Here is a 24,747-nt window from a genome sequence, read left to right on the forward strand (position 1 = left end):
AGAAGTAGCAGCCAGGGCTTTCATGGTGAAGCTCGTACAGGGGTACTGCACAAAGTAGCTGTAACCAAATGAGTACCTTGTTATGCACATGTGCAGTGCTCTAAGTGATCTCAGCTGTTACATAACTGTGCAAAGTCATTGTTTACAGAACATGGGGCAAGAGGGCATGAGAGCATGGGGTGAGAGAGCCTGACTGGCACCATCTTGCTAATTTCCCCACACCTGCCTTTCTAACTTGTTTAACTTGACATAACCATCAAGGCCATCCTCCACGAATCTTTGATGACCCTCCCTCTCCCCCTGGAGAGAAGGAATCTTTTCATCTGCAGTGCTCCAGACCACCTTTGCTAGACCTCTAGTCTGCCTTTCAGCTCCTCTCAGAACTCTATCCCCAATTTCCCCCTTCTCCCAGAATGTTATCACTGTACCCACTTCTCCCAAAGCTTATGACCAGGCCTGTCATAGAGGAGGTGCCCATGGAACATTTGGGGAACAGAGAAATGAGCACTGTAGTCATGTGAATCAGTCTATGCTTATAGAGTTGCCTCTAAACAGCCTGCACATCTGTTCTCATGGGTTTTTCACCACAGGAACAAGGTATTGAGTAGCAGAGAGATTATCTCCACTTTGTAGGTGAAGAAACTTAAGGACATATTCTTGCTCTCCACCACCAGCCCCTGTAGTGACCAAACAAGTTGATTGTGTGTCAGCATGTATAATGGGGGCCTGGAGGGCACTCTCTTCGAAAAAGCAGTTTGAGGTATAAGTTTGTGCCATACATTGTTCCTAGGGAGAAGTGAGCTATACAAACAAGGAGCTGTGCCATCCCCCACAACATCCCTTCCACCTTAACGTGCATATATACAATCTTCACCTGAGACTTAGAAATATCAGCACCAAGAAGAAGTCCACCCATCTGGGACCTCTTTATCAGGTCAAAAATTATTTTCATTTTCTGCAATCCCTATTTCTTTTGGGCCCAGCCCAATGTCAAATATTTCTCAGTCCCAAATCTGACTGCTGTGGAATATTGTTGGTAGCTGGGTACAGGATATTGAGGATTAGCTCCTCTGACAGGAGCAGTGCATCAGTGCCCCTCACCTCAGTGTTATTTCAAGCCTACCACTTTACTACTCTGTACATCTCATCTTCCTGCTCCCACAGCTGAAACTATCCTGGCCTCATGTTTCCCTGGACTCTAGATTTAGAAACTGTCTCCTCCAAATTATAATCTTTGGTCTACTCCAGAGAATCAAGGTTCTGGGTGAAACGGGAAGAGGTGGCAGGCAACCAGAGGCATGAGGCAGTGAAGAAGTTTATGAAGGAGGTACTGGGAAAAAAGACACCTCCAAATCAGGTCCAATAAATGAGAATCAGGGCTTTACAAAACAGGAAATCACAGCTCCAGGGAAACATTACAGTCCAGCCATCTAAATGGGGAAACTGAGGCTAGGGAGAAGAAGGCACTCGCCCAACAAAGTTGCACAATGAGCCGGCCGCAGTCCCATTCTCTCTGACATTTATTTGGACCTAAGATGAGGAGAGGAGCTATGATGTTAAAATACTGATGTTTGTTGACAAAGTATAGAATGTCATGGAAAGTCATGTAATATTATAAAAAAATTGAGTTGAACTGTCAGAGTTGGAAGACTCTGTATGCTTGACCAGTTTTACACCCTCCTTGTGGAGATGGTATGATGGTCTGACCCACAAGACAAAACGGACAGACTAAGTTCATACAGCAAGTCTGAGGCAGAGCTGGAACAGATTCCAGCCCTAGCAACCGTGTAACTTCCTTTGGTCCACACACACAGGGGCAGTAGTCCTCCTCTTACCAGTTTAGCAGCTGGATCTTTTCAAGGCAGATAGAACCCAATAGAACAACAGAGAGCACTCCTCCTGCAATGCAAAAAATGGCAGGCATCCTTCTCTAATCCCTCCCCCCTCCTCAACTGTATCACTTCCACCCCTCCTCGCCCCCCTCCCCTGCTTTTTAGACATTCACAGAGTTTTAGGGCTGGGCCTTCTGGATACTCTTGAGCTAGTGGTAGAACTGGATTCTTTGCTGCCTCAGTTCACCTGGCCCTGACAGCCACCAATGCCATTTAATGCCCTCAGGCTAGAGACCCAAGTTCAGGCTGGCCCCCTACCACATTCCAGACACATCAGCAGCAGGACTACTACAGGCCTCCTCATTCCACCTTCAACTTTGACCTCCAGTCTGAGCCCAGACAAGATTTTTCTCTCAATACCCAGGTTTTTCAGGGATAGGGAACTGTGCAAAGCCTAGCTGAACATCAAAGGGCTGGGAGGGCCACTAGAGACTTTGGGGATCCCCTCAAGTTCCATAAAAAGTGGGAAATTAGGGTGAGAGTCAATCACGGAAACAGGTCTTTATAAAGAAGAAAAGTGAAAGCAGCCCTGGACTGGGAGGCCGGGTCCTGAATTCCAAATCTGCCCCAGTTACTAGCAGGATAGGTGACCTTGGGGAAGCACTTTCTCTTCCCTGGGCAGCAACAGACTTTTCAGTAACTGGTAGAAGCTGGACTCTATGTTAAGGCTCCAGTGTGCCGAAAAGGTGGAGGAAGCTGGGACGTTGGAGCTGCAATTGACTTTCCTGGCAGGTGGGTCCCTCTGAGCCGCTCTAGGGCAGGCGCCCGGGGCCCTGATTCTATGCCTAAGGGTGGGGCAGCAAAGTGCAGAGGGTGCGTTGTAGTCCCTCAGGAACCCCAACCTCTCCACCCCGCCTGTCCCAGCTGGCCTCTCTGGAATATACTACCGGTGGCGGCCAGCGCGCCGCGGCCCGATTGCACCTCGGCCACGGAAATAAAAGCGCCTGCAAAAGCGAAACCGGGCTCCAGAGAGCTCCATACTGACGGGACCAGCCCCTGGAGCTTACGGTGTCGCCAAGCAGCTACCCACCGGGCGTGAGAGGGTGGGAGACTGAGGAGTCCCCGCTAGGGGTTCTGGAGCCTCTCCGCCCCCTGCCAACACCACGCCCGCGCTTATTTGCATTTAAAGAGAAACACACCAAGGAAAACAGTGGGCGAGTCAGGAAACGCCTTCTCACCGTGGTGATTGGACCACACGCCTGCCAATCAGGAAGCCAAAGCCCCACCCTGTGGCTGTGAAGTCCGGGGCGGGGGAGGGGTATGGGGGAGCAGTCCAGAGCCTGGGGAAGGGGAGCTGGTGCTGGAGGTGACTGGAGCCACGGCGGCGGCAGGGGCGGCGGTGGCGACGCTCTCAGCGGTAGCAGCCAAGGCTCCAGCTCCAGCCAGGGCGGCGCAAGAGACAAAAACCGGGCTGGAAACCGGACCGGGCCGGGTAAGCATTGCGCGCAGCAGGAGCCTCCGCCTGCCCGCCATACGGTGCAGTCTCGCGTGCTCCACTCTGGCCGCCTGGAAAGGAGCTCTAAGGGCTGGGCCGGTCGGCGTCCGGACCGCTCTGCGCTCCCCTTTGGAAGCAGCTTTAAGGACTTTCTGGTGAGGGTCAGAGCCATGTCCTCTGAGCGCTAGAGACCGCGGCTAGAGGTGGAAAAAGGAAGGCAGGCCAGCGGACTATCCTGGGCCATGCCTTGGGGCTCTCGGGGGAGGCAGGGGACGCAACCCGCACGTGCTGCCCTGTGGTCTCATGAGGGGAGAAGCCAACCAGCACCCCCAGCGGTGCTTTTGTAGGCCCGGAGCTCTACAGCTTTGTTGTAGCACATTAGCTGTAACAGCTGTGTTAGACGAGTATCGCTCATCACAGCGACCCGGCTGCCGACCCTCCCCTTCCCGGCGCATCTCCTGCCTTTCCCTCTCCTCTAGGGACGAAACCTACGCGCTGGCCTGGGCCCAACGGGTAGTTGCATTGGCGAGGGTTGGGGTATCTACTTTGTCTCCTCCCTCGAGGAGCTCAGTTGGGCCTGTGGGCTGCTCACTTCCCTTTGGAACCTCGGCCTTGAGGCCCCAACCAGCCGCGCCCCCTGCTCCTAGGCTTCCGGGCGCATCTGGCGCCCGCCCCCGCGGACAGAGAGGCTGGCAACCCATCTCTCGCAGTACCTTGGGTTAGGGCAGCAGCTCAAGCTAGTCCTTGGGTTAGAGCTGCAAGGCCGCTTTGTCAAACTCCCCCTCGCCCCCGCGCCTCTCTCCTGTCCCTGCTCCCCCTCCCCCGCCCAGCCTCGCCTCCTGTCCCCTTGGAGGGTACTGGCCGCGCTTTTCTCTCCAACCTCTGGTTTAAAAATAGCGATAACCACGGTGTGATGTGGTGTGGTGTGTGTGTGTGGCGGGGGGCGGGGGGGGGGCGGCGGTTCTGTGCCATAGGTCGGGGGAGCAATTATTGTAGTAGAGAAACAGCCGTTTGGGTGTGTGTGAGAGAGCTAGAGAAGCAGCCAAATCCTCCAACTTCAAATTTCCTGAAAATACCCAGCCTTATGGGCCATTGTCATTGTCTGCTGCAGACACCTCTGACTGGTGACCATCAGACTTGGCCTAGGCTCTCCTGGCAGTGAGGGGCTGTGCTAGGCGTGCCACAGCTCAGGACAGGCCCTGCAGAGCCAGCCTCCATGCGCCAAGCTTGCCTTGGCATGGGCCACGGGAGTCAAGGTGAACCTTTGGCCCTCACACAAATATTTCCTGCAGCTTTACCTGCCTGCTGCATTCACATGGGCTTGATGGAGGGTCCTGCTTTGTTGGACTCCCCACCCACCCCTTGGGGAGTCTAGCAGAGCTCCCTCCCTCAGTGCAGCTCCCCTCATTTGGCCCCACCCACTGCTCAGTCTGAGCGGAAGTGTGCCCCTTTCTGTGGACTCTAGGCCTTTCTGAGGAACAAGAGGGAGGGAGCTATCTGTGCTGTGCTTAGTTGCTTAGTCGTGTCTGACTCTTTGCCATGCCATGGACGTAGCCCACCAGACATCTCTGTCCATGGGGATTCTCCAGGCAAGAATACTGGAGTGGGTTGCCATGCCCTCCTCAGAGGATCTTCTCAACCGTAGGATCGAACCCAGGTCTCCTGCATTGTAGGTGGATTCTTTACCATCTGAGCCACCAGGGAAGCCCAGGAGCTATCTAGGGACTTGAAAGGCTCTTCTTGGACCTTTAACACACCTCTGAGGGTGGAAAACTCTGTACACTACAGGTCCCTGGCAAAGCCTAGGTACCTATGAGAGGAGAAAATGAGACCCAGTAAATCCCTCACTTTAATGGAAGGCTAGCTGGGGACTTTTGTGACACTAGCAAGAACTGCAGATAGGACACTACAGTCACCTCCTCTCACTTTGACCAAGCACCAATACAATCCCCTACTTACATTTGGGCATCTGTGGTTCAGAGCTAGACATGTCCTCTGCACTGTCTCAAACCAGCAGCCACCCAACATATCTGCCCTATATGATTCCCCTCCCCACACTCAGACTCACTCACCCTACAATGTTCAAATTCTCTTCCCTCTCAGCTCTGGGCCTATCTCCTTAGTGTCTTTCCATCTCTTGCAATCCATGATGACCTCTTCTTTCTCAGAACTCTGAACTCCTTCAAGCTACCTGCATCCCTTGGGATTTTCTGGCTTAGGAAAAAAACTATAATTAAATTTCCCTGCCTCTACTTTGTTTCCCTGATACCATGGATGTCTGGGTTCTGCCCGAACTTCTTACAGGGGTAAATGAAACCTGAATCTCAGCCAAAGTTCCATGAAACCCTAGCAATGCGTAGCGGTGATGAATGCTCAGGAAGGACTTAATGTCTGTCAAGCTTTGGAGAAGACCTTTATGTTCCCAACTGGCACTTGTCCTGATTCACATGAAAATGATTAGAAAAATGATACTTAAGTCTCATGTATTTATTGAGTATACATAATGAAGATTGAGAAGGGGAATGGGTTTCATCTACAATTTAAAAAAAATAAAGCACAATGTCTATAATCTCAGGACCTGCATTGCCCAGTCCCCAGCTAATTCATGAATCTAGAGACACCTGCCATGGAGAGAGATGAGAGATCTGTGTGTACATGGGGTATTGTCCTTGGAAGCCTCCAGAAATTAGAGGGGTTTTGGTTAAGCAAAGGATAGTTGTATAAGCAAAATTAGGAATGAGAGGGAGTGGCTGGCAAGCAGGATGAGTGAAGTGACAGTCTTTTCTGGTTGAGATTGTATGGCTCCAAGGTAGAAAGGCCCCTTACAATCTCAACCAGAAAAGACCCAGAACTTCCAGATGTTCAAGCTGGATTTAGAAAAGGCAGAGGAACCAGAGATCAAATTGCCAACATCCGTTGGATCATAGAGAAAGCAAGGGAATTCCAGAAAAACATCTGCTTCATTGACTGTGCTAAAGCCTTTGACTGTGTGGATCGCAACAAATTGTGAAAAATTCTTCACATGATGGGAATACCAGACCACCTTACCTGCCTCCTGAGAAACCTATATGCAAGTCAAGAAGCAACACTTAGAACTGGACATGGAACAATGGACTGGTTCAAAATTGGGAAAGGAGTACATCAAGGCTGTATATTATCACCCTGCTTATTTAACTTGTATGCAGAGTACATCGTGTGAAATGCTGAGCTGGATGAATCACAAGCCGGAATCAAGATTGTCAGGAGAAATACCAACAGCCTCAGTTATGCAGATGATAACCACTCTAATGGCAGAAAGTGAAGAGGAAATAAAGACTCTCTTGATGAAAGTGAAAGAAAAGAGTGAAAAAACTGGCTTAACACTCAACATTCAAAAAACTGAGATTATGGCATTCGTTCCCATCACTTCATGACAAATAGAAGGGGGAAAAAGTAGAAGCAGTGACAGATTGTATTTACTTGGGCCCTAAATCACTGCAGACAGCGATTGCAGCCATGAAATTAAAAGACGCTTGCTCCTTAGAAGGAAAGCTATGACAAATCTACATAGCATATTACAAAGCAGAGACATCACTTTGCCATAAAGATCTGTATAGTCAAAGCTGTGGTTTTTCCAGTAGTCATGTATGGATGTGAGAGTTGGACCAAAAGAAGGCTGAGTGCCGAAGAATTGATGCTTTTGAACTGTGTTATTGGAGAAGATTCTTGAGTCTTTTTGGACTGCAAGGAGATTCAACCAGTCAACCATAAAGGATATAAGTCCTGAATATTCACTGGAAGGACTGATGCTGAAACTGGAGCTCCAATACTTTAACCACCTGGTGCAAAGAGCTGACTCGCTGAGAAAGACCATGATGGTGGGAAAGATTGAGGGCAGAAGGAGAAGGGGGCAACAGAGGATGAGATGGTTAAATGGCATCACTGACGCAATGAACATGGATTTGAGCAAACTCTGGGAGATAGTGAAGGACAGGGCAGCCTGGCATGCTGCAGTTCCTAGGGTCTTAAAGAATCAGACATGACTTAGCAACTGAACAACAGCAACAGCAAGGTAAAAAGGAAGCTGAGGCCCAGTGGTGTTGAGTTTCCCAAATGCCAGGTTGTGAAATGGGGCCTGATCTTGAAGGAATGAAGGAAGGGGCCATCAAAGAGTGGGGAATTGGGAAGTTCTGATATTTTTTTGTGTGCAGATATGTCACAATAAAACAGGATTTTAGAAAGGGTTTTAGAATGGGTTCTTAGAAAGGGATTGGAAGAGTGCCATAAGTTGGGCGTGTAAAAAATCATCTTTGGATCTGGAAGAACTAGGGGAGCAGGCTATCTCTAGAGGGAAACTGTATGTTGTCAGCCTCTCTGGTTTTGCAGGGGATCTTGTTGGGGCGGTGGGGAAGGACAGAGCCAGGATTCTATATACCAATGTGGTAAAGGCTGAGTGCCCCTTAGTCCTTTGCTGATCGTTTTTCTCCCAGCTGGACAGGCCTTCAGGAAGCACCAGTTTGGATTCCTTTTCCTACAGACGGGAATCCCGAGGCCTCAGAAAGCAGCAGAGACTTACTTAAGTTCACATAGAATTTAGGGAGAGACTTAGCAACTAAATACCACCACCAACAGCTGCCTCCTGTGCAGCTCCTCTTATCCACTATATCCATTCAGCATAAATCAGTACAAATCACATGAATCAACCCCTCTTCTTACCTCACCCATTCATTAAGAGTGAAAAAAAAGAAGCTTGGTTAGCTTTCTAGGAACTCCTCCCCTTTCACATCTCTTGCTTTTTCAGTCTTGTTCTACAACCTGTCAGGGGCTGAAAGTTTCAGAAGAGAAGTAGCTGAAAGAAGCTGGCAGTCCAGTGTTTCTCTCATAGTATAGTGGAGGTGTTAAAAATTCCTCAAGAACTGTTACATTTATACTCTCTGAACCAGAGGATGAAGGGAATGAGAGAAATAGCAACAAGTCTGGCTTTGAAGAACCAAAGAGGAAGAAGGGGCTAGAAGAGAGCTGCCTAGTGTTATTTCTTCAGTTCCCCTGCCTCAAATCCTGTCCAGGCAGATAGACTGGGTGATAAAAGTAAAGCCCTCGGAAGAGGCATTTCATAGACTTCCTGTGTCACTCATTCTTGGTTTACCCATCTCATGGCCAGGAAGTTCTTTCTCAGATGTAATCTGAGCCTCTCATGCTATACTTAAACCAAGTGTGTGGTGTGTGTGGTGTGTGTGGTGTGTGTGTGTTGGCAGTGGGGTTGAGAACAGCTGGCCACCATAGCTCTACTGCTTGACAATTCATGGCGATTTCATGGGCATTAAACCATCTCTTCCACCTTCAACTTAGACTCTGAGTTAAATAATCAGAGTCTTTCATGTCTCCTTGGTCTTATTTTTTAAACCTGTTCATGTCACTTGCAAGGCAGGCAGGGAAACCAGAACCACTGCAGAAGTGCAGGTGCTAGCTGAGTGAGGGTGCATTTCTCCCCTACACCTCCCCTTTTGGAATTAGAGGATAATAAGTACAATGAACAAAATGGCCTGAGGGAGTTTGGTGGAGTCAGAGGCAGGCATAATGGTGCTGCAGGCGGTGGGGATGAGGAGCTTTGCAACCTTTTGATCTGCATTTCTTGTTGCAGAGACTTCACTGCTTTCATCTACAGTTTTTTTTTTTCCCTGCTGGGTTTTTAAGCAGATACTAACACCTCTTCTCTAGACAGTGCCCCTCAACTGGGGGCTGCAGTTCTCCAGAGAGAGAGGGCTGGGCCTGGCCAGCTGTGGTCCCTCAAGAATCTGTACATTTCATATATTCATAGGCTAGGCCTAGCACATTCAGAAAAGTAGAATGCTGGGTGGGCTTGCGGGGGGAGGGTAGAAGCGAGAGGCATATGGATTGAGGCAGGGCTGCAGTTCACCTCTGTTCTGCAGTGGGCCCACCTAGATAGGCATCCAGGCCTCCCAATGAAGCCTAGAACCCCCAAAATGACATTTCCTCAACATGACTCCTGATTCAGCAGCCACTGGAAAACTAAACACAATACTGTCCTTTCCCCAGCTTCATGCAGCCTGGAGGAAGCAGATTCCCAGTCCAGTCTCCCATTTCTAAATGGGAAAACTGAGGCCCAGAACAGGGAAGTGATTTGTTTGCCAAAGGTTTCATAAGAACACAAAGTTCCTGGCCCTCAGTTTAATGCTTCTTCCTCTAAGCACACTGATCTGATCCCCTCCCAAACCTCAGTTTCTTTACTGAGGTCTCTCACTTAGGGTATGGTGCATATAGAGGATATGGTACATATAGAGGATACCTAGGAAAGTCAGGAGTCTCCACTGTTCACTTGATCCAGCTGCTCCTCTGCAGGCTTTCCTGGCTGCCTTATCACGTCTCTTTCCCTGGAGTTAGCTCCTCTCCTGTTCTTCATCTGAACAGAGGAAGAAGAAGGTATGTTGCCTTTGATCTCACGCTTGCTGAGTTAGTACTGAAATAATGGAAGCCTTATGATGCAGGCATGACACCTTTGAATACATTCCTTTCTAAGGCGGTTTGGGAGCCTTAGAGGAGAGTGGCAAGTAGGTGGTTCCCAGAGCCTCCACCATTCCAGGCAAGCTGGAGAGGCAGCCTCAGTAGCCTGAGGAGAAAGATGCTGCATCATGAAGTTTCACCAGGTAAGCCCATTTCCATGTAGAGGCAGAGTCTGAGTGACCATACCTCCTAGACTGGATAAGCCCTGTATATTTGGGGCTGAGGCTAAGGGGCAGAGAAGTGAGCCTAGGAAAGCTGCAAGCGACATGAAGAGAGCAAGTCTTGAAGGTCAGGCAAAGGGAGTTGGCCTTAATCTTGTAGGCAGTGCTGAATAATTTGTTAAGTCAAGGTGTGATGCACTGAAATCAGAGTTGTAAGAAAATGAATCTGGCAAGGGTGTGCAGGATGTATGAGATGGAAGTGGGGAGGCAAGGGGGTGGGATTTCAGTGCTGCAGCAGGAGGGACCAGAGGGAACGCTAAGAGACTTTTGTCATCCTCATCACAGTAAGGGGAAATCTGAGGAACTAGAGTGGAGAAGGTAGCTACAAGAGGCCCTATCACAAGGGCCCTTTATTGAACATCTGCTTGGTACCTAGCAAGTAATCTATCTTTTATATTTGTTATCTCTAATCCTTACTGTGACTCCATATGGTAGGTAGCATTCTCTTCAAAAAGGTTAGGTCTCTTTCTCAAATCTCCAGCCTGAAAAGAGTGAAGCTGGCATTTTAGTTTTGGGCTGATAAGCTCTAGCTGAATTAGAATTCAGTTGAACCAACATTGTTTGAGCTGCTGCTCTGTGCTAGATGTGGTGACTGCCGTATAAGATGAAGGAGGCTGCATTCAAGAGAAAAGAACAGACAGGCTGAGGCTGGCCAGAATGAATTACTCATGGCTGAATATGATCATTCATTTGAGGGGCTGGCGTTGAGGAAATGGGAACAGGGGCTAGAGGGCTCATTTTGGGGTCTATGCTGCATCTAGAGTTGGTGAGATGCCCGCCTTAAGAAGAGGTGCCTCTCAGGAAGGCTGCAAATTAGGGGAGGAGTGGTTGCAGGGATAGCTTGATTGGGGCTCTACCAGCAGTATTTACAGCTCTGCCAAAGAGTACCAAGCTAGACAGCCCTTCCTTCAGGTCCTGAAAAAAATGGTTTTGAGAGTAGACTTTGTCTGTGGGCTTTAGAAATGTTAATTCAAATTCCAAATCTTGTAGGTCATTCTCCTTAAACAATAGCTCAAATTATTTTCATTTTGTCTTTACCTTTATGTTTGTCCCCAATGGTAGGTTTCTGTTTGGACCTTTGTTTTGGCCCCTCAAACTTATATCCCAAGGAGAAGAGTAGAGGAACATGTTCCATGGTTTGGGAGTGGTGATAGTGGGGTTTCTGGATAAGAATAATAGCCACAGAAAGCTTTCTGGAATGTTCTAGGTGGGTCCAAAATAGTGGTAGTCAGTGAGGACTGGAAATGCTGAAGAGAAGGCTCAGCTGGATTGGTACAAGAGTGTGATTGGAGAGGAAGAGGATGGCTCTTGCAGGTGTGAGGGCAACCTGCACAGTCCTCACTCTAAGTCATCTTCCTTGATTAGGGGCCAGCACAGTGCAGCAGAATGGCATAGAATTGGGACTGAGAGGCCTGGAAATTAGTGTGGCTCTGTCATCATCCCACTGTGTGACCTTAGGCAAGTCTTCTCCCAAGCCTAAACAATTTCCTTCTCCATGACAAGGACTTAACATCTCCTAAGGCAATGGCAACCCTCTCCAGTATTCTTTTTTAATGTATTAATTTATAATTGAAGGATAATTATAATATTGTATTGGTTTTTGCCCTATATCAACATGGATCAGCCATAGGTATGCTATGTCCCTTCACTCTTGTGCCTCCCTCACACCTCATCCCACCCCTCTAGGTTGTCACAGAGCCCCAGTTAGAGTTCCCTGAGTCATACAGCAGATTCCAGCTGGATGTCTATTTTACATATGTTAGTGTGTGTTTCCATGCCACTTGATCCATTCATCCCACCCTCTCCTTCCTACCACGCTGTGTCCATAAGTCTGTTCTCTATGTCTGCATCTCCATTGCTGTTGTGCAAATAGGTTCATCAGAACTATCTTTCTAGATTTCATATATGTGTGTTAATATATATTTGTTTTTCTCTTTCTGGTTTAATTCACTCTGTATAATAGGTTCTAGGTTCATCCACCTCCTTAGCACTGACTCAAATGTGTTCCTTTTTATGGCTGAGTAATATTCGATTGTATATATATGTACCACATCTTTTATATCCATACATCTGTTGGACATCTAGGTTGCTTCCATGTCCTAGCTACTATAAATAGTGCTGCAGTGAACACTGGGGTACATGTGTCTTTTTTAATTATGGTTCTCTCAGGGTATATGCCCAGAACTGGGATTGTTGGGTCATATGGTAATTTTATTCCTAGTTTTTTAAGGAATCTCCATACTGTCTTCCATAGTGGCTGTATCAATTTACATTTCCATCAACAGTGCAAAAGGGTTGCCTTTTCTCCACACTCTCTCCAGAATTTATTGTTTGTAGATTTTTTGATGATGGCCATTCTGAGAGGTATGAGGTGATGTTTCATTGTAGTTTTGATTTGCATTTCTCTAATTATGAGCAATCTTGACCATCTTCGTGTGTTTTATTAGCCATCTTTATGTCTTCTTTGGATAAATGTCTGTTTAGGTCTTCTGCCCACTTTTTGATTGGATTGCTCGTTTTTTTCTGGTATTGAGCTGCATAAACTGCTTGTATATTTTGGAAATTAATTCTTTGTCAGGTGTTTCATTTGCTGATATTTGCTCCCATTCTGAGGGTTGTCTTTTCACCTTGTTTATAGTTTCCTTTGCTGTGCAAAAACCTTTTAAGTTTAACTAGGTCCCACTTGTTTATTTTTGTTTTTATTTTCATTACTCTAGGAGGTGGGTCATGGGACTTCCCTGGTGGCTCAGTGGTAAAGAATCTGCCTGCAATACAGGAGACCCAGGTTCGATGAGCTGGGAGTTGGAAAGATCCCCTGGAGGAGTGCGTGGCAACCCACTCTAGTATTCTTGCCTAGAGAATCCCATGGACAGAGGAGCACAGCAGGCTGCAATCCATTAGGGTCACACAGAGTCAGACAAGACTGAAGTGACAAAGCAGCAGCAGCAGTGGGAGGTGGGTCATAGAGGATCTTGTTGTAATTTACATCAGAGAATATTTTGCCTATGTTTTCCTCTAAGAGTTTTATAGTTTCTGGTCTTACATTTAGGTCTTTAATCCATTTTTAATTTATCTTTGTGTATGGTGTTAGGACAGAGTAGGCAATGGCAACCCACTCCAGTACTCTTGCCTGGAAAATCCCATGGATGGAGAGGCCTGATAGGCTGCAGTCCATGGAGTTGCTGAGAGTTGAACACGACTGTGTGACTTCACTTTCACTTTTCACTTTCATGCATTGGAGAAGGAAATGGTAACCCACTCCAGTGTTCTTTCCTGGAGAATCCCAGGGATGGGGGACTGTGGTGGGCTGCCATCTATGGGGTTGTACAGAGTTGGACATGACTGAGGCAACTTAGCAGCAGCAGCAGCAGCAGCAAGGTGTTAGGAAGTGTTATAATTTCATTCTTTTATAGATAGCTGTCAAGTTTTCCCAGCAGCACTTACTGAAGAGACTGTCTTTGCCCCATTGTATATTCTTGCCTCCTTTGTCAAAGATAAGTTGCTCACAGGTGTGTGGGTTTATCTCTGGGCTTTAGATCTTGTTCCATTGGTTTATATTTCTGTTTTTGTGCCAGTACCATACTGTCTTGGGGTTGAGAAGATGGCAACCCATCTTCTAGTATTGTTGCCTGGAAATCCCATGGACAGAGAAGCCTACAGCCCATGGGGTCACAAAGATTTGGACATGGTTGAGCGACTGAACACACATACCATACTGTATTGATGACTATAGCTTTGTAGTATATAGTCTGAAGTCAGGAAGGTTGATTCCTCCAGTTCCATTCTTTCTCAAGATGGCTTTGGCTATTCAGAGTCTTTTGTGTTTCCATGCAAATTGTGAAATTATTTGTTCTAGTTCTGTGAAAAATACCATTGGTAGTTTGATAGAGATTGTGTTGAATCTATAGATTGCTTTGGGTAATATACTCATTTTGACCATATTGATTCTTCCAATCCAAGAACATGGTATATTTCTCCATCTAATTGTGTCATCTTTGATTTCTTTCATCAGTGTTTTATACTTTTCTATATACAGGTCTTTTGTTTCTTTAGGTAAATTTATTCCTAGGATCATTTCCTTAATTTCTCTTTCTTATTTTTCATTGTTATTATATAGGAATGCAAGGGATTTCTGTGTATTGATTTTGTATCCTGTGACTTTACTAAATTCACTGCTTGGTTCTAGTAAGTTTCTGATAGTATCTTTAGGATTTTCTATATATAGTATAATGTCTGCAAACAGTGAGAGTTTTACTTCTTTTCAAACCTGGATTTCTTTTATTTCGTTTTCTTCTCTGATTGCCATAGCTAGGACTTCCAAAACTGTGTTGAATAATAGTGATAGGAGTGGGCACTGTTGTCTTATTCCTCATCATAGAGGGAATGCTCTCAGTTTTTCACCATTGAGAGTAATATTTGAAGTGGGTTTATATGGCCTTTATTATGTTGAGGTAGATTCCTTCTATGCCCATTTTTTGAAGAGTTTATATCATAAATGGGTGTTGAATTTTGTCAAAGGCTTTCTTTGTATCTATTGAGATTATCATATGGTTTTTATCTTTCAATTTTTTTCTTTTATTTTTTAAATGTATTTATTTTAATTGGAGGCTAATTACTTTACAATATTGTGGTGGTTTTTGCCATACATTGACATGAATCAGCCATGGATGTACATGTGTCCTCATCCAGAACTCCCCTCCCACTTCCTCCCCATCCCATCCCTCTGGGTTCTTCCAGTGCACTGGCTTTGAGTGCCCTGTTTCATGCATCAAACTTGGACTGATAATCTATTTCACATATGGTAATATACATGTTTCAATGTTAGTCTCTCAAATCATCCCACCCTTGCCTTCTCCCACAGAGTCCAAAAGTCTTTTCTTTATATCTGTCTCTTTCGCTGTCTCACATATAGGGTCATCATTACCATCTTTCTATATTCCATATATATGCATTAATATACTGTATTGGTGTTTTTCTTCCTGACTTACTTCACTCTTTAATAGGCTACAGTTTCATCCACCTCATTAGAACTGATTCAAATGCATTCTTTTTAATAGCTGAGTAATAATTCCATTTTGTATAGGTACCACAACTGTCTTATCCATTTGTCTGCCGATGGACATCTAGGTTGCTTCCATGTCCTAGCTGTTGTAAATAGTGCTGCAATGAACATTGGGGTGTACATGTCTCCTTCAATTCTGGTTTCCTCAGTGTGTATGCCCAGCAGTGGAATTGCTTGGTCATATGGAAGTTGTATTTTCAGTTTTTTAAGGAATCTCCACACTGTTCTCCATGTGGCTGTACTAGTTTGCATACCCACCAACAGTGTAAGAGGGTTCCCTTTTCTCTACACCCCTTCTCTAGCATTTATTGTTTGTAGACTTTTTGACAGCACGCATTCTAACAGGCGTGAGATGGTACCACATTGTGGTTTTGCTTTGTATTTCTCTGATAATGAGTGATGTTGAGCATTTTTTCATGTGTTTGTTAGCCATCTCTATGTCTTCTTTGCAGAAATGTCTGTTTAGGTCATTGGCGCATTTTTTGATTGGGTCCTTTATTTTTCTGGTATTGAGCTGCATGTGCTGTTTGTATTTTTTTGAGATTAATTCTTTGTCAGTTGTTTCGTTTGTTGTTATTTCCTCCCACTGTGAAGCCTGTCTTTTCACCTTGCTTATAGTTTCCTTTATTGTGCAAAAGTTTTTAAGTTTAATTGGGTCCCATTTGTTTATTTTTGCTTTTATTTCCAAAATTCTGGGAGGTGGATCATAGAGGATCCTGCTGGGGTTTATGTCGGAGAGTGTTTTGCCTATGTTCTCCTTTAGGGATTTTATAGTTTCTGGTCTTATGTTTAGATCTTTAATCCATTTTGAGTTTATTTTTGTGTATGGTGTTAGAAAGTGTTCTAGTTTCATTTTTTTACAAGTAATTAAGCAATTTTCCCAGCACCACTTGTTAAAGAAATTGTCTTTTCTCCATTGTATATTCCTGCCTCCTTTGTTAAAGATAAGGTGTCCATAGGTGCATGGATTTATCTCTGGACTTTCTATTTGGTTCCATTGATCTATATTTCTGTCTTTGTGTCAGTACTATACAGTCTTGATGACTGTACCTTTGCAGTATAGTCTGAAGTCAGGCAGGTTGATTCCTCCAGTTCCATTCTTCTTTCCCAAGATGGCTTTGGCTATCTGAGGTTTTTTGTATGTCCATACAAATTGTCAAATTGTTTGTTCTAGTTCTGTGAAAAATACCATTGGTGGCTTGATAGGGATTATATTGAATCTATAGATTGCTTTGGGTAGTATACTCACTTTCACTATATTGATTCTTCTGATCCATGAACATGGTATATTTCTATTTGTGTCATCTTTGATTTCTTTCATCAGTGTTTTATAGTTTTCCAAATATAGGTCTTCTTTGTTGCTTTAGGTAAATTTTTTCTTAAGTATTTTATTCTTTTCATCACAATGGTGAATGAGATTTTTTTCTTTAATTTCTCTTTCTGTTTTCTCATTGTTAGTGAATGGGAATGCAAGGGATTTCTGTGTGTTAATTTTATATCCTGCATCTTTGCTATATTCATTGATTAGCAATTTTCTGGTAGTGTTTTTAGGGTATTCTATGTAGAGGATCATGTCATCTGCAAGCAGTGAGAGTTTTACTTCGTTTTACTTCTTCTTTTCTGATCTGGATTCCTTTTTTTTTTTCCTTTTTCTTCTCTGATTGTCGTGGCTAAAACTTCCAAACCTATGGTGAATAGTAGTGGTGAGAGTGTGCACCTTTGTCTTGTTCCTGACTTTAGGGGAAATGCTTTCAGTTTTTTGCCTTTGAGGATAATGTTTGCTGTGGGTTTATCACATATGGCTTTTATTATGTTGAGGTATATTCCTTCTATGCCTGCTTTCTGGAGAGTTTTTATCATAAATGGGTGCTGAATTTTGTCAAAGGCTTTCTCTGCATCTATTGAGATAACTATGTGGTTTTTATCCTTCAGTTTGTTAATATGGTATATCACATTGATGGATTTGCAAATATTGAAGAATCCTTGCATCTGTGGGATAAAGCCCACTTGTTCATGATATGTGAGCTTTTAGATGTGTTGCTGAATTCTGTTTGCTAAAATTTTGTTGAGAATTTTTGCATCTATATTCATCAGTGATATTGGCCTGTAGTTTTCTTTTTCTGTGTTGTCTTTGTCAGGTTTTGGTATCAGGGTGATGGTGGCCTCATAGAATGATCAGAAGTTTCCCTTCCTCTGCAATGTTTTGAAAGCGTTTTAGAAGGATAGGCATTAGCTCTTCTCTAAATGTTTGATAGAATTCTCCTGTGAAGCCATCTGGTCCTGGGCTTTTGTTTTTTGGGAGATTTTTGATCACAGCTTCAATTTCAGTGCTTGTAATTGAGTTGTTCATTATTTCTATTTCTTCCTGGTTCAGTCTTGGAAGATTGAACTTTTCTAAGAATCTGTCCATTTCTTCCAGGTTATCTATTTTATTGCCATATTGTTGTTCATAATAGTCTCCTATAATGCTTTGTATTTCTGCATTGTCTGTTGTAACCTCTCCTTTTTCATTTCTAATTTTGTTGATTTGATTCTTCTCCCTTTTTTTCTTTATGAGTCTGGCTAAAGGTTTGTCAATTTTATTTATCTTCTCAAAGAATCTGCTTTTAGTTTTATTAATCTTGTCTCTTCATTTCCTTTTCATTTACTTATTCTCTGATGTTTGATGTCTTTCCTTCTGCTAACTTTGGGTTTTTTTCTTTTGTTCTTCTTTTTCCAGTTGTTTTAGGTGTAAAGTTAGGTTGTCTATTAGATGTTTTTGTTTGTTTGTTTTTTGAGGTAGGATTGTGTAGAAACTTCCCTCTTAGAACTGCTTTTGCTGCATCCCATAGGTTTTGGGTCATCATTATTTCACTGTCATGTTTTTCTAGGAAGTTTTTGATTTCACTTTTCACTTTTTCAATAACCTATTTGTTGTTTAGAAGTGTATTGTTCAATATCCATGTGTTTGTGTTTTATACAGTGTTTTTTTTTTCTCCTGTAATTGATACCTAGTCTCAACGTTGTGGTCAGAAAAGATGCTTGATATGATTTCAGTTTTCTTAAATTTACTGATTCTTGATTTGTGAACCAGGATGTGGTCTATCCTGGGAATGTTCCATGTGCATTTGAGAAGAAAGTATTCTCCACTCCAGTATTCATGCCAGGAAAATCCCATGGACAGAGGAGCCTGGTGGGGTACAGTCTATAATGTTGCAAAAGAGACATGACTTAGTGACTAAACAGCAACAGCAACCAGGCCTGATTAATGGATCACTGGGAAGGAGAAATGGGGGTGAGTGAGGAAGTGGGAAATATTTTGTAAGCTGGTAAGTACCATGAGTGCTTCCCTTGTGGCTCAGTGGTAAAGAATCTGCCTGCCAATGCAGGAGATGTGGGTTCTATCCGTGGGTTGGGACGCTCTCCTAAAGAAGGAAATGACAACATACTGCAGTATTTATGCCTGGGGAATCCCATGGGCAGAGGAGCCAGGCAAGCTACAGTCTATGGGGATCACAAAAGAGTAGAACATGACTTAGTGATTAAACAACAAGTACCAGGAGTGGATGAAGGACATTTTTTGATTTGAATTTCCTTTGCATTGGTACTTTAGCTAAGTTTGGATTGTTGACCTTTCTGGCTTGGGCTAGAGAACCTGGCTAGTGGAGATTCACAGATAAACCAGAGCTGTTAACCAGTCGCTGATTTGAGGAAATATTTTGGGCCTCCGAAATCAAAAATTGACTAAAAGAACAACTGAAGCCTCCTGTGAGAAGAAATGAAGGCTCCTTAATTTACCATTTGTGAAAACTGAGGTCCAAGAAGGTTTGGTGACATACCCTTAGAGCCTGGGAAGCACTTTCGTCAACCCTGACTGAGGTAGTTTTGCTGCTAAAAATTGTCCAACTATAGTTTGAATAAAATGGAGAAGGCAGTGGTACCCCACTCCAGTAATCTTGCCTGGAAAATCCCATGGACAGAGAGGCCTGGTAGGCTGCAGTCCACGGGGTCGCTAAGAGTCAGATACAACTGAGCGACTTCACTTTCACTTTTCACTTTCATCCATTGGAGAAGGAAATGTCAACCCACTCCAGTGTTCTTGCCTGGGAATCCCAGGGATGGGGGAGCCTGGTGGGCTGCCGTCTATGGGGTCGCACAGAGTTGGACACAACTGAAGTGACTTAGCAGCAGCAGTTTGAATAAAATATATGTAAAACTAGCTGCTATGTTTTTGAGCCTCTGTTATATAATGGATTTTATTTGTTACTTTATATATATCAGATTTTAATTCCTTAAAATAGCTTTAAAAGGTAGGCATTTTTAATAGCCTCATTTTCCTGTTGAAACCGAAAGAACTTGCTGGATTTCCCCCAGGTAGGGAGAGCTGATTACAGTGCAGAATTGGCTGACTCTCAGGAAGTGGGGGGAGGTTGGCTGGACTTTCCTTATTACTCCTTCCTTAGACCACCTTCCACTGCATATACAAGTGCAGGATGCACCCAGAATGGGCTTGCTCCCAGGAAAACTTCTTGGAGGAGGTCTGGGAAACTACAACTGGTTGAGGCCATGCCTCTGGAGCTACTGCATAAATCTACATACTTCTTCCCTGAACTCAGCCTTCTCTAAACTTGGCTGAGCTGGCCCCAGGAAATAGGGCTGGGAGCAAAATGTGCGAGACTCACTGCAGCTGTTTCCCCATTACTGAGATGGATTCCTGGGGCAAATTTGTGACTGGTCTCTTGCTGTATTTTGAGAGGGGAGGAGGAGGAAGTAGCTCTGACCTAGCCTTCCACTGGTCTAAGAATGGCCTGAGGCTGGCCTCTCTGGAGCAGGGATGGACACAGTCTAATTCCTGCCATGCTAGCAATAGCTTCAGCAAGTGGCCCCTGCCAGGGATCACAGAGTAGCCTTAGAGTATTCCCTCACCCACCAGTCCAACTGAAACTTAGATAGGCATGCAGTTTGAGAAACCTTAGGCTGGAGAGGCTCTGCACTTAGCAGGACTACTTTCTTGGCCGAAACTAGGAAGGGAGCCAGCCTCAGCCTGAGGGAGCTGCAGAATCTGTCCCTTTGCAGTCCCCTTTGCAGTCCCCTTTGCCTTCTGCCCCACCTCACTCTCCTGAATTGTGGTCCCGAGCAAGGGTAGCATAGCCCACTGGGAAAGGACAGCATTGGGACCTGGTGAGGTAGTAAGGAGTATGAAAAAGAGGCCTGAGTCAGATGGCTAGATGGGGCTGGGCTTAAGGGGCACTAGCTACAGGTGATTCCTGCCAGCTTCTGTCCTATTACCTTGTGGGAGACAGAGGGCAGAGACACTATGGGTGGGGTACCTGGCTCTGGAAGGGACAAAGCAGGGAGGTAGGAGACAGCATAATTTCACCTCTGACCTTTACCAGCAAAGATGGCCCTGGGCCTAGTTAGGAGGAGGACCTGAACCTGGGGGAAGAGAATTTGATTCCCAGGGATACAACCCTGCCTAGTTCACCCACTCCCACCACATATACAGAAGGCTTTTTAAATTGCCCTTAACAGAAGACTTTGTATAAATCCACAAACATCTTTAAAATCCCTTAACACTTGGCTCTTCCTCAGCATGGGCCAAGGCAGCTGGTTCCTTGGACTTCCTGTAGTTGAATGGCTTTCTCAAATGAGTGGCCTTTTACACATGGTCTCGACTTAGTGACTAAACAACAACAGCTACTTCCTAGGAAACTGAGATCTCACTTATATAACAGGAATGCCAGTCTTTCTCATTTGCTTTGCACTTTACAGCTTACAAAATGCTTTTGGCATTCATTGTCCCATCTAACCTCACATCACTGCAGTGGACCACAGATAGAGAAGCTATTTTGATCTCCATTTCACAAGTGCCCAAGGCTTAGATGGATGCTTTGGCATGATCTGGAACCCAACTCTGTGGACCATGGCTCCTTCCACAGCATGCTGCTGATCCCTATTACAGAGAAAGGGACAATGTAGAGAGCTATGGGCTGGCCTCTGCTCCAACAGAGCAAAGAAGCAAGGGTAAGAGAAAGCCCAAAGGGACTACCCTCTAGCCAAGGCATCACAGTTCTATAAAGCAGCCCTGTTTGAGATTCAGTTTGCCTAATTCTTCTGTTTGCAGGAATTCTAGCTCGAAAACCCATAGGACAGTTAAGCCTTCAATTCACAAGGATGGGTAAGCCTATAAGGTTTTTGACTTGGCCTTTGGTTGTCCTTGATGCCCAGCCACACTTACTAGTCTTGCCCATCCTTTCCTCTAAATAATTGACAGTTTCACTCACTCCTGTCTAAAAAGGCCCAGATTGAATGCCTCCTTTTCAAGGCATTCTCTTTTCTGAGCCCAGAGATTATCTTTTTGCCTTTCAAGTTTATCCTGGGATATGATCATAAGTTATGAAGAGTGATATTTCAGCACTCAGCTTAACCAGTAAGGAGGGCTCTTCTCTAAGGTCTGCATCATATTGTGCCTTCAGACTGTTATATAGAAGATTCTCTATCTGTTAGCCTAGGAGCTTCCCAAAAGCAAGGACTGGGGTTTTGAACCCTTCTGGCAGCTTAATAATTATCATTTAACCAAGTGTTCTAGTGAGGTTCCTTTCAGTAATTCCACAGAGGGGAATAGAATTTCACTAACAACTCCACTTACTGCCACCCCATCTCCTCAATACCCAAACCATAATGACAACATTGTCAGTAATTTCAGGGCTGAGATAAAAACATCTGTGCTTTGGAAAGTGAAGGACTCAGATAGATGGTAGGGTCCCTATTCCCTTTAGACCCCAGGGCAGAGGACTCGGAGTGTGTGTGTGTATATCATTGTGTATTTGAGGGGTAGCACTGTTTATTGTGGTGCTATCAGTTGCAGGGCTGAGCTGGAACAATGCCATGTTAAAATATGTCACACAGAATCAAAACACAAAAACCTAACCTGAGCAAATTGCAATACAGATTTCTGCAGAGAAGAGATCAGGTGATGGTATTTTTTTCTCTTATTTTGGGGGTAAACAAACATTATCATGCTACAAGTTTAATATTCAGTTCTGCAGAGTGCTTCTGAGGGAAGCTTAGATCACATTGATGAGTCAAGTGTCAGGCAAGCATGTCACAAGGCACAAAATTACTATTTGCAAAACAAGATCAGGGCTCCGGGAAGATTCTGCTAATGTGGTCAGAGGATAGAGTGTAGCTGCCAGGCTCTCTCCACCCCCAGAGTGCTAGTTCTTAGTTTCCCACTGTAGGTGAATGTGAGAGTGTTTTTACTGTGGCAACCAGTCACAAAGCTGACGTGCTGGCCAGCTACTCTTAGGACCCTAACAGTGTTGCTTGCCCCTCTTTCTTTCCCTCTCTCTGGCTCCCAGCAGCTATTCTGTCTCCCTTCCCTACCCAAGCTCCTTAGGTGCTGGTGGCCACCCTGCAAAGAGAAGACAGTGGTGAGGGACTTTCCAGGGAGGGGTCACTAGGCTTTAGCAGGCTGGTCACTGATCCAGCTGTTAATCAGCTATTGTCACTGGAATGGATACATCAGACCATGGGGATGGGGGTGGAGAGGGGGATATGTTGGGATAGGTGGTGGCTAGCCTTTCTTTTTTTTCTATCTCTGTGACATTTGGCTATTTAGAGGACTGGGAGCCTAGACCAGAAGGGTGTGTCTTGAATCAGGTTTGTTTATTGAAATAGCTGTTCAGAGCCTAACTGACCAGGGACATGAGTCGTGTTGAGTTGTGACTTCAAGGAGTTCCCTTTCTAGATAGGAAGTTAGATTGGGGTCAAAATAATGAAAGGACCAGAGAAGAAACAATCTGTCTCATGGTTCTCATGGTGGTTTCAGTTGCAGAAAGTGAAAGTGTTAGTTGCTCAGTCATGTCTAACTCTTTGCAACCCCATGGACTGTAGCCTGCCAGGCTCCTCTGTCCATGGAATTCTCCAGGCAAGAATACTAGAGTGGGTAGCCATTCCCTTCTCCAGGGTATTTTCCCAACCCAGGGATATGAACTTGGGTCTCCTGCATTGCAGGCAGATTCTTTATTCTCTGACCCATCAGGGAAGCCCCTGTGGACCACATTAAAATCTGTTACCAGCAGAACAGTCACTAGAGAGTCTAGGTTAGACCTGTCCCTCACATAACCTCTATGAGAGGGAGGTATTTCTAGGCCTCTTGGACAGAGTATACTGAATCCCAGAGAGTGCTTTGCCCCAAGGCTATCATGCCATCTTAGCTGATTCTGTATTGCAGCTCTGGAATGTGGCTCTGCAAGGCTCCTGTTCTGGGCTTTTGAAGGTCTGAGCATGGTCCTACGGGCAATTTAGGTAGCCTGAAGGAAGAAAGTGAAACTTCAGGTCTACTTTTCTACCCAGTCCCAGGCAAAATGTCAGTGAGAGCTCTGGCTAATATGAAATTGAGGACTGGTTCTTACAGAACCCAGTGAATACTTAATGGGCTGTTTTTGCCAGCTGCTTTTCAAAACTTCTGTGTCATTAGAGCTGACTTCCCCTCCACCTTCCTACACCACCCCTCCTGTGGCCAATAGCACCTGGGCCTTTTTCATATCTGCAATTCTCCATGCCCAGTGTGCTCCCTTGAACTTAAGGTGACCTGAAGCGAGTAGACCCAGCAAACGGGGTAAAGCTTCAAAAGGAAATATTCACCAAAATATATCACATTCTCAGGCACAAAAACACACCATAACAAAGTTTTAAAAACAGAAACCAATGCCTGCTCTCAAACCACAATGAAATTAAACCAGAATCAATGAAAGAAAGATACAGATTTTTTAGTTTTACAAGATGAAAGAGCGTTGGACACTAACTATAATTAACTCACAAATATGAACGTACACTTAACACCACTGAACTGCACACTTAAATGATTAAGTTGGTAAACTGAATGTTATATATATTTTATCATAACTAAAATACTTATAGTTATGACAGACTTTATTTTTTTGAGCTTCAAAAATCACTGCAGATGGTGACTGCAGCCATGAAATTAAAAGATGCTTACTCCTTGGAGGAAAGCTATGACCAACCTAGACAGCATATTAAAAACCAGAGACATTACTTTGTCAACAAAGGTCTGTCTAGTCAAAGCTACGGTTTTTCCAGTGGTCATATATGAATGTGAAACTTGGACTATAAAGAAATCTGAGCAAGCAAGAATTGAAGCTTTTGAACTGTGGTGCTGGAGAAGACTCTTGAGAGCCCTTGGACTGCAAGGAGATCCAACCAGTCCATCCTAAAGGAAATCAGTCCAGAATATTCATTGGAAGAACTGATGCTAAAGCTGAAACTCCAATACTTTGGCCACCTGATGCAAAGAACTGACTCATTTCAATAGACCCTGATGCTGGGAAAGACTGAAGGTGGGAGGAGCAGGGACGACAGAGGATGAAATGGTTGGATGGCATCACTGACTCAATGGACATGAGTTTGAGTGAACTCCAGGAGTTGGTGATGGACAAGTAGGCCTGGCGTGCTGCAGTCCATGGGTGACAGTCGGACATGACTGAGTGACTGAACTGAACTGACGCTTGGGAAGATATGGAACAAAACAGTAACTCTCATTCATTGCTGTTGGAAGACAGTTTGGCAGTTTCTTACAAAATTAAACATATTCTTACCACAGGATCCAGATCACAATTCCTTAGTATTTACCAA

Source organism: Capra hircus (genome assembly GCF_001704415.2).
Source record: "Capra hircus breed San Clemente chromosome X unlocalized genomic scaffold, ASM170441v1, whole genome shotgun sequence".
In the NCBI taxonomy this organism is placed as follows: Eukaryota; Metazoa; Chordata; class Mammalia; order Artiodactyla; family Bovidae; genus Capra; species Capra hircus.